At 35.9% G+C, this 10,899-nt stretch overlaps 1 pseudogene across 1 annotated transcript; it reads left to right on the forward strand.

Annotated features, from left to right (window-relative positions):
* The first annotated feature begins 7,450 nt into the window (after positions 1-7,450).
* LOC308352583 (large ribosomal subunit protein eL39-like) lies at positions 7,451-7,609 on the forward strand (annotated as a pseudogene). The gene has a single exon. The product of its transcript is annotated as a large ribosomal subunit protein eL39-like (transcript).
* Positions 7,610-10,899: the final 3,290 nt, after the last annotated feature.

Here is a 10,899-nt window from a genome sequence, read left to right on the forward strand (position 1 = left end):
TCGTCAAAATATACACCATGTAACATCTAAGTATCAGGAGAGAGAACTTCCTGATCTGGAAAATCTGTGTTAATACCACTCACTGCTTTACCAAAAATCCAAATAATTCAGGCAATGAGTATACATCCCTTACCCAGGAAGAGGGCTGTTACAGTCCCATGTGGGGGACAGGATAATTCCCTTGATGCAGAAGTTGACATGACTTTCCCCAGTTTCCAGAAAGTAACAGGCTCATAAGACCTTTGAACAGAAGGATAGCTAGAAAAAAATGCTTTAATGAAAATTGGCACAGGAAATCCTTCTTGCCCCCCAGAAATTCTGGGAAGAGTATGTAAGCATATAGGCTGTGGACACTGCAGGTAGATGTACACGAAATCCAAAGATGTAGGGTACGTGTAGGGTAATGTTAATGCAGTTTCAGGCTAGCTCGGCCTTTCCTCCTAGTGTAGACTGAGTTGGACAGATAATGGGAGACATAGGGAAGAGTCAATCAATTAGTTTTATATGCTTCTGTTTTATAAGTTTGTCATGCAAGTAAAATTTTCTCTAGGAAATATTTATTTTAATATTTCAAACTCATAAATGGATGTATTTTAAGATGATTCTATTATGAATTATATTTGTATTAAAAGAATTTTATATGTGAAATGTTGGTTTTTTATGGCTCTAGCTCTTTTTATGACATGTTAAAACTGAAGGAAAACAACTGGGGGGGCTATTGACCAGAAGTTACAAATTACCTTGATGGTGTGGAGGGAAGCATGGGGGCTCACAAAGATTTGCACCTCTGTATGATTCCCTGCCTGCACACAGGTTCCCTCTTGGAAAATGGTACCATGAAATCTGACCTCTCCTATCAAGGACACACGCCTTCCCAACTCCAAACTAACTGTTAATATTACATTCTATTTATTACTGTAAGAAAATATTATGTGCCAATAAAATCACTATATTTGTGTGAAACTTAGCTGTCTTTAGATGTGTTCATTACTCATGTCTCATTGATCTCTTACTTCAGTCTCTAAGGATCATGGAACACAAAACATGAACCATTTCTTTAAATACAGCTTCTGGAGAATCCCACATGAATTTAAGATGCTCTTAAAAAATGATTTATTTTTTAAAATTGTGGTAAAAAACACATAACTTAACATTTACCATTTTTGAGTATACCATTCAGTGGCCTTATGTTCAATCCCATTATGATGTGGTCATCATCACCATCCCTCCACAGAACATTTTCCATCTTGCAAAACTGAAACTATGAAGACATTCGACAAAAACTTCTATTCTTCCCTCCTCCCAGTCCCAAGCAACCTTTGTCTCTATGATTGTGACAACTCTAAGTACCTCATGAGTGAAATCATAGAGTATTTGTTCTTCTGCAACTGGCTTATTTCACTTACTGTGTCTTCACAGTTCATCATCTTGCAGTATATGTCAGAGTTTCCTTACTTTCTAAAGCTGAGTATTGCGTTATATGGACATATCACATTGTATTTATTCATTTGTCCACTTCGGTTGCTCCCACCTTTGACTGTGTTGAATAACACTTTTATGAACAGGGTTGTATAAATATCTTGTTGTGTTCCCCACTTTTATGACTTAGGATGCTTTTGAGGGTATTTGTGTTTTAAAGGTGAGGCTAATAGAACAAAAAAGTTGTATATTCTGTGAGTGTCCATTTATTTATTTGAAAGCCTTTTCAAATAGTGGTAGCTATCTGATAGGTCTCGATGAGCAAATCTCATCAAGGGAAATAGTATTTTTAGAAGCTGAGTGGTTTTTCTTTGTTTAAATCCTTATGTTTAATAGATGAGGTTCTTTGGTCTCCCTTTATTCCTCGCAGAGTTTCTTCATGTAAGTTGCAGGGCCATGGTGTGGTAGATAGAAAGTAGACCCCTACTAAGTCCTCCAATCACGTCTTTCCTTATTTGAGAGGTTTGTTTTCACACATGACCCCAAGAGATCAGTCTCAGAGCATGCGCTATTCTAATTTTTTTTTAAACTAATATACCTTATATTTTAGGGCAGTTTTTAATTCATAATAAAATTGAGCAGAAGGTACAGTCCCAATAAACTCCTTGCACTACCATACACATAGCCTCCCCACTGTCAATATGCCACACCAGAGTAGTACCTTTTTTATAATCAGCATATCATTATCACCTAAACTCCATGATTTACATGAAGTTTCACCTTTGGTGAACCCTTAGTCATCTGCTCCTTCTTCCTACTCCCAGGCAACAACTGACCTTTTTACTGTTTCCGTAGTTTTGCCTTTTCTAAATGCCACATCGTTAGAATCATAGAGTATGTAATCTTTTCAGATTGGCTGTTCTTACTTAGTAATATGCATTTAAATTTCCTCTAAAAGACGTGGAGCCATGTATTTTCATGGCTTGATACTTCATTTCATTTTAGGGCAGAATAACATTCCGTTATCTGGATATACCTACTGATGGACTTGATTGCCTCCACGCTTTGGCAATTATGAATGAGGCTGCTATAAACATCCTTGTGCAGGTTTTTGGGTAAATACCAGGGATCTTATGGGAGTATGTTTAGTTTTATAAGAAACCATCAAAGCTATCTTACAGAGTAGCTGTCTTTTTTTGCATTTCCACCAGCAGTGAAGGAGAGTTCCTGTTTCTCTGCAAGCTTCCAGGCACTTTGCATTGTCAGTGTTTGGGAATTTGACCATTCTAGTATAGATGTTTAGTGGTGTCTCATTGTTGCTTTAATTTGCATTTCCTTGATGATACATGCTATTAAATCTCTTTCCATATGCTAATTTTCCATTTGTCTATCTTCTTTGATGGGGTGTCTGTTCAGGTCTTCTGTGCATCTTCTAATTAGGCTGTTTGTTTTCTTATGGGTTCTTATGAGTTTGAAGAGTTCTTTGTGTATTTTGGATACTAGTTCTTTTTCGGATATGTCTTTTGCAAATATTTTCTCCTAGTCTGTGACTTGTCTTTTTATTCTCTTGACATTTTCTTTTGCAGAGCAGAAGTTTTAAATTTAAATGAAGTCCACCTTATCAATTTTTCTTTCACTGATTGTACCTTTGGTGTTGTATCTAAAAAGTCGACATCATACCTGAGGTCATCTAGGTTTTTTGTTTTGTTTTGTTTTTTGTTTTAAATATTTTTATTTATTTATTTATTTGACAGAGAGAGAGATCACAAGTAGGCAGAGAGGCAGGCAGAGAGAGAGGAGGAAGCAGGCTCCCCGCTGAGCAGAGAGCCCGATGCGGGGCTCGATCCCAGGACCCTGGGATCATGACCTGAGCCGAAGGCAGAGGCTTTAACCCACTGAGCCACCCAGGCACCCCTCATCTAGGTTTTTTATTATGTTATCTTCTACAAGTTTTACAGTTCTGTGTTTTGCATTTAAATCTGTGATCCATTTTGAGTTAATTTTTGTAAAGAATATAATGTCTGTGTCTAGATTCCTTTTTTTAGCATTAAGATGTCCAGGTGTTCCAGCACCATTTGTTGAAAAAATTTTATCTTTTCTCTATTGTATTGCCTTTCCTCATAGTCAACAGGTAAGTTGATTATATTTATATGGGTCTAGTTTCGGGCTCTCTCCTCTGTTCCACAGAACTACTTGTTTATTCTTTTGCCAATACTATACTCTTGGTACTGTAGCTTTATAGAATATCTTGAAATTGGGTAGTAACAGTTCTTGGACTTTATTCTTCTTCATTATTGAGTTAGGTATTCTCTGTCTTTACTTTTTCTGTATAAACTTTAGAATCAGTTTGCTGATATCCACAAAATAACTTGCTGGGATTTTGACTGGGATTATGTTGAAACTATAAATCAAGTCGGGAAGAAGAACATCTTGACAATATGGAGTCTTCCTACCCATGAACATCAATTTCTCCCTATTTAATTCTTTTTAGATTTTGTTCATTAAAGTTTTTATCAACGTTTATTATAGTTTTCTTCATATATTGGTTTTATATATATTTTGGTAGATTTGTAATTATTTCATTTTTGGAGGGCTACTAATATAACTGGTGATGTGTTTTTAATTTCTAATTCTACTTGCTTATTGCTAGAAATAGGAAAGTGATTGAGTTTTGATATTTACCTTGTATCCTGCACCCTTGCTATAATCACTTATTAGTTTCAAGAGGGTTTTTTTTTCAATTCTTTTGAATTTTCTGCATATATGATCATGTCATCTGTGAGGAAAGACAGTTTTATTTCTTCCTTTCCAATCTGCGTATCTTTTTTAATTTTTTAACTTTTTTTTTTTTTTTTTTTTTTTAGATTTATGTATTTGAGAGAGAATGTGACCCAGCTTGGAATGGGGAGGGGCAGGAGAGAGAGAATCTCAGGCAGACTCCCCACCAAGTATAGAGCCTGATGTGGAGCTCAGTCTCACAACTCTGAGATCATGACCGGAGCTGAAATCAAGAGATAGACACTTAACCAACTGAGCCACTCAGGCATCCCAATCTGTATACCTTTTATTTCCTTTTTTTGTCTTGTTCCATAGCTAGGACTTCCAGTAGGATGCTGAAAGCAATGGTGAGAGGGGACATCTTTGACTTTTTATCTTGCGGCGGAAGATCTAAGTTCCTCACCATTAAATATGTTGGCTGTAGGGTTTTTGTAGATGTTCGTTATCAGGTTGAGACATTCCCCTCTATTCTTACATTCCTGAGGGTTTTTATCAAGAATTGGTATTGGATTTTGTCAATGTGTTTTCTGTATCTATGGATATAATCGTGATTTTTTCTTATATAGTCTTTAACTATGGTAGATTACATTAATTTATTTTCTTTAGAACAAAAAAAGATATATTTATTTATTTTAGAGAACAAGTGCAGGGAGTGGGGAGGGACAGAAGGAAAGGGAGAGGCAGTCTCAAGCAGACTCCTCACTGAGCATGGAGCCCAACAGGGAACTCGATCTCATGACCCCAAGATTGCAACCTGAGCTGAAAGCAAGAGTTGGATGCTTAACTAACTAAGCCACCCAGGCACCCTGATTACATTAATTGATTGTCAAATGCTGAACCAGCCTTGCGTACCTAGGATAAATCCCACTTGGTCATGGTGTATAATTCTTTTTATACATTATTGGATTAGACTTACTGATATTTTATTGAGCCTTTTGCATCTATGTTTATGAGAGATAATGATGTCTTCTTTGTTCATTGAAGTATTAGGGTAGTGCTGGTATCAAGGAATGACTTAGAAAGTATCACCTCTGTTTCTATCTACTGAAAGAAATTGTAGAGAATTGATAGAATTTCATCCTTAAATGTTTGGTAGAATTCATCAGTGAACTCATCTAGGTCTGGTGCTTTTTGTTTCAGAAAGTAATTAATTACTTGGGCACCTGGGTGTCTCCGTTGGCTGAGCATCTGACTCTTGATTTCAGCTCAGGTCATGATCTCAGGGTCCTGGGATCAAGCCCTGTGTCAGGCTCTGCAATCAGTGCAGAGTCTGCTTGAGGATTCTTTCTCTGTCCCTCCACCCCTCCCCCCATTCAAACACACTCTCTCGCTCTCTAAAATAAATACATAAATCTTAATAAAAGAAAGTTGCTATTGTTTTAATTTCTTTAATTGGCTTATTCAGATTGACTCTTCTTCTTGTGTTTTAGCAGATTATATTTTTCAAGGAATTGGTCCATTTCATCTAGGTTATCAAATATATGGGCATAGAGTTTTCCATAATATTATTTTATTATCCTTTTAATGTCCAGTAATGATTTCCCCCCTTCCATTTCTGATACTAGTGATTTATGTCCTCTCTGTTATTTTCTTAGTTAGCCAGGTTAGTGGCTCATCTATTTTATTGATCTTTACAAAGAACCAGTTTTTTTGTTTTATTAGTTTACTTTATTGATTTCCTATTTTCAGTTTCATTAATCAGTTTTAATTTTAATTATTTTCTTTATTCTACTTAATTTACGTTTAATATGCTTTCCTTTTTTAATTTTCTAAGGTGGAAGCTTAGATAAGTAAGTTTAGATCTCTCTTCTCTAATATATTCATTCGATGTAGTAAATTTTCACCTAAGCACTACTTTTGCTTCATGCCACAAGTTTTGAGAAGTTATTTTTTATGTTTATGTAGTTCAAGATATTTTTCATCTATGTTGAGATTTCTTCTTTGACTCATATGTTATTTAGAAATGTAAATGTTTTATCTCCAAGCATTCTGGAATTTTCCAGCTTTTTTGGTTGATTTCTAGTTTAATTCCATTGTAGTTTGACAACATGTAATTTATTTTCTTTTAAATTTGTTAAGGTATTTTATGGCCCAGAATGTGATCTAGCTTAGTGAATGTTCCATGTAAGGTTGAGAAGTGTTTGTATTTTGTTATTGTTGGATGAAGTAGTCTATGAATGTCAATTGCATCCAGTTGATTAATGGTACTATTATGTTCTACTATGTCCATACTGATTTTCTGTCTACCGAATCTGTTATTTACTTTGGAGTGGTAGTAAAGTCTCCAACTGTAATAGTAGATTCATCTATTTCAGTGTCTCCTTAAGTTCCATCAGTTTTTGCTTCATGTATTTTTATGTGCTGCTGCTATTAGGCACATGTGCATTAATGAGTATCATGTTACCCTGCTATAACTTTCTTCGTGCTTTTATTTTTAATCTGTGCTTCTTAATATCAAAAATAGGTTTCTTGTAGATAACATATAACTTGGGTCTTATTTTTTTATTCCCTCTGACAACTTCTATCTTTCAATCAGTGTTTCTAGACTATTGAAATGTATAATGATTATTGATACAGTTCAATTAATAGCTACTGTATTTTTTACTATTTTCTATTGGGTATTTTTGACATTCTCACTTTTTCTCCCCTTTGTGGCTTTGAGGATTTTATATGATTCCATTTTCTCTCCTTTCTTAGCATATCAGTTGTACTTTTTATTTATTTTTTTTAGTGGTCACCCTGAAATTTGCAGTATATGTTTACAATTGATCTAAGTCTCCTTTAGTAACACTATACTACTGCATTGGTAGTATAGGCAGCTCAGAATCACAAAATATTCTTAATTCCTCTCTCTTGTTCCCTGTATCATTGCTATCATTAATTATATTTTATTTAAACATAATCATATTTATATATATATAGTATATGTGATCAAATACATTGTTGTTACTACTTATTGAACAGCCTATGATTTTTTTTTTTGAGAGAGAGAGCAAGAGTGTGAGCAGGTGGAGGGGCAGAGGGAGAGGAAGAAAGAGAATCCCAAGCAGGCTCCATGACCAGACTGGAGCCCGACATGAGCCTCAATCTCAGGACCGTGAGATCATGACCCAAGCTGAAATCAAATCAGATGCTTAACTGACTGAGTCACCCAGGTGCCCCCAGACTGTAATTTTTTGATCAATTAAGAACAAGAAAAAAAAGCTCTCCTTTTCTCTACCTTTGCAGCTTTTACAGTTGACTATTCCTCACCATGTCTTCTCCCAGGATTTTCAAGATCAAGTGATTCCTGGGCAAGAAACAAAAGCAGAATTGTCCCATCCCCCAGTGGATTTGGATGAAAACTGGTACTAAAATCAAGTACAACTCCAACAAGAGACATTAGAGAAGAACCAAGAACCTGGGTCTATAAGGAATCACACATGAGATGGTATAAGTATTTATACTGCATGAAGGTCACTTGCTTGTATCATATCACTCTGTAGATATCACTATACTTGAACAATAGACACGTTTTATCAGGAAAATGATTCTTCTGTTACTTCATTTCTGTACCAGTTAGGTTGATTCAGTAATAAATATGTGAGACCTTTCATTTACGAAAAAAAAAATGAGAAAAGAAAAAAGGTTTTTTTTACCTTCACTTATTCATTCTCTGATGTTCTTCCTTTTTAAATGTAGATCTGAGTTTCTGGCCTAAATAATTTTTCTTCTCTCTGAAGAACTTCTTTTAACATTTTTTTTTAAGTTACGTTTACTGGCTACAAATTCTCCCAATTTTTGTTTATTTGTGACTGTCTTTATTTCTCCTTTACTTGTGTAGGATAATTTTTGCAGAGTACAGAATTCTAGGTTGGTGGTTTTGTTTTGTTTTGTTTTCCACTCCCAGTGCTTTAAATATTCCACTCCACTCTTCTTGCCTGCATGGTTTCTGAGGAGTAACCATACGTAATTTTTATTTTTTCTTCTCATAGATAAAGTATTTAAGTGTTTTTTTCTCTGACTTCTTTCAAGTTTTTTTTTTTTAATTGATTTTCTGCACTTTAAATATGCCTAGGTTTGGGGAGGGCTTTTTTGGTATTTATCCTGTTTGGTGTTCACTGAGCTTTCTGGACCTGTAGTTTAGTTTTTTTTCATTTTGTTTTTGTTTTTGTTTTTGTTTTATATGTACATATTCCATATTATGTCCTTTTTATTTTTTAATTTTTATTAACATATAATGTATTATTAGCCCCAGGGGTATAGCTCTGTGAATCACCAGGTTTATACACTTCACAGCACTCACCATAACACATACCCTCCCCAATTTCCATAACCCAACCACCCTCTCCCTCCCTCCTCCCCCCAACAACCCTCAGTTTGTTTTGTGAGATTAAGAGTCTCTTATGGTTTGTCCCCATCCTGATCCCATCTTGTTTTTTTCCTTCCATACCCCCTAAACCCCCACGTAGCCTCTCCAATTCTTCATATCAGGGAGATTATGTAATAATTGTCTTTCTCTGATTGATTTATTTCACTCAGCATAATACCCTCTAGTTCCATCCACATTGTTGCAAAAGGCAAGATTTCATTTCTTTTGATAGCTGCATAGTATTCCTGTGTGTGTGTGTGTGTGTGTGTGTATCACATCTTTTTTTTTTTTTTTTAATTTCTTTTCAGCATAACAGTATTGTTTTTTCACCACACCCAGTGCTCCATGCAATCCGTGCCCTCCCTAATACCCACCACCTGGTTTTTCCGACCTCCCACCCGCCGCCCCTTCAAAACCCTCAGGTTGTTTTTCAGAGTCCATAGTCTCTCATGGTTCACCATTAATTTGGGAAGCTCTAGTCATTATTGCCTCAGATATTTATTTTGTTTCTCTCTCTCTTTCTTCTTCTGTATTCCAGTTACAGGTGTATTATACTTTTTCTAGTTATTCACAGTTCTTGGATATTCTGGGTTATATTTTTCCAGTCTGTTTTTTTCTGTGCTTTTCAGTTTGGAGATTTCTATTTTTATGTCTTCAAACTCAGGGATTCAGCCATGTTCCACCTACACAGAAATCCATCAAAGACATTCTTCATTTCTGTTACAGTGTTTTTGATCTTCAGCATTTCTTTCTGATTCCATCAAAATTTCCATCTCTCTGCTTACATTATCTACCTGTTCTTCTATCTTGTCTACTTTTTTATTAGAGCTCTTAGGATATTAATCATAGTTTTTTTTTTTTTTTTTTTTAAAGATTTTATTTATTTGCCAGAGAGAGAGAGAGTGAGTACACACAAGCAGGCAGAGAGGCAGGCAGAGGCAGCGAGAGAAGCAGGCTCCCTTGCCGAGCAAGGAACCCGATGCGGGACTTGATCCCAGGACCCTGGGATCATGACCTGAGCCGAAGGCAGCGGCTTAACCAACTGAGCCACCCAGGCGTCCCTAATCATAGTTTTTATGCATTTCTTGTCTGATAATTTCAACATTTCTGTCATATCTTCCTCTAGTCCTGATGCTTATTTGATCTCTTTAAACTGTGTTTTTTGCCTTTGAGTATGCCTTGTAATATTTCTTCAAAGTCATACATGATATTGTAGGGAAAAGGAGCTTTGGTAAAGAGATCTTTAATTGTATAGTAATAATGTCTGGGAGGAGGCAACCATTCTGCAGTCCTCTAATTAGGTCCTAGTCTTTTGGTAAGCCTGTCTTTAGACTGTGAATTTCACTAGTGTTTCTTAGCTTTTTCTCCTCTTTTAAGTGGAGTAGGATGGTTAGAATAGACTGGAATTGGGTATTACTTTTACCTACGTAGGTTAGGCTCTAATAAAATAGTTTCTCCTGAGGGTAGGTCTCGGTAAGAAAAACAGAATGGGGTGTGTGTGTGTGTGTGTGTGTGTGTGTGTGTGTGTGTGTGTTCCAATAGTTAGTTTTACCCTCACTCTGCTGGAAGCAACAGATTTGAGGGTGTGAGTACCTGTTTGAGGTCCTGGAGGTAAAACATGGACGTATATGTCCCTCTCCTCTGAAGACTGGGTCTTCAGAATTTTCATCTCTCAGGCTTGTCCACACTGAGCCTCTAACAAATCATTGGTTATAGTTTAGGTTTTCCTAACCCAGTACTGGTTCCAGAGCTTTCTGCTTGTTGGTTTCTACTCAGGTAAGTGTCTGTATCCAACTCTCTTGTTTCTCCACCTGTGGGGTCAATGGTTTGCCCTGTGACCTTACTTCTCTGACATATCTAAGAAGAGTTACTGTTTTTTCAGTTTGCTCAACTTTTTATTTGTTGTCAGGTTGATTGGAGTCATGATTTCTAAGATTTGTACATGCCAGATTTGAAAGCAGGAGTCTTTGTAGTTCATTTTGAGTTAAAAAAAAAAAATAGAGCTTTCCAGGTAGAAGGAGTCAAATGCAAACAGTAAGTGACAAAAGAATCGCTACTTTAAGAAGAAAAGTACTGAAACAAGATGGAAAGTCAATATTGGTCACCCAAGCTCCATTGCTCGAACTAACAGTTGGCCCTTCTTTATATCAGAAATTTTTCCCTTTCCCTTTAACGTTTAAAAAAAATAAGCTATTTTGGTGATAGTTTCCTACTTTTAAATAATTGTTTCTATATTCAAGTTGTGAGTTGGGTTTCCCATTTCTCAGTCTATGCCTAATCCCATCTGACACACACTGTTTTCATTTATTTATTAGCCCTTTTACTTTGTTCATCCTCTTTATGAGAAAAAA

Source organism: Martes martes (genome assembly GCF_963455335.1).
Source record: "Martes martes genome assembly, chromosome: 11".
Lineage (NCBI taxonomy): Eukaryota > Metazoa > Chordata > Mammalia > Carnivora > Mustelidae > Martes > Martes martes.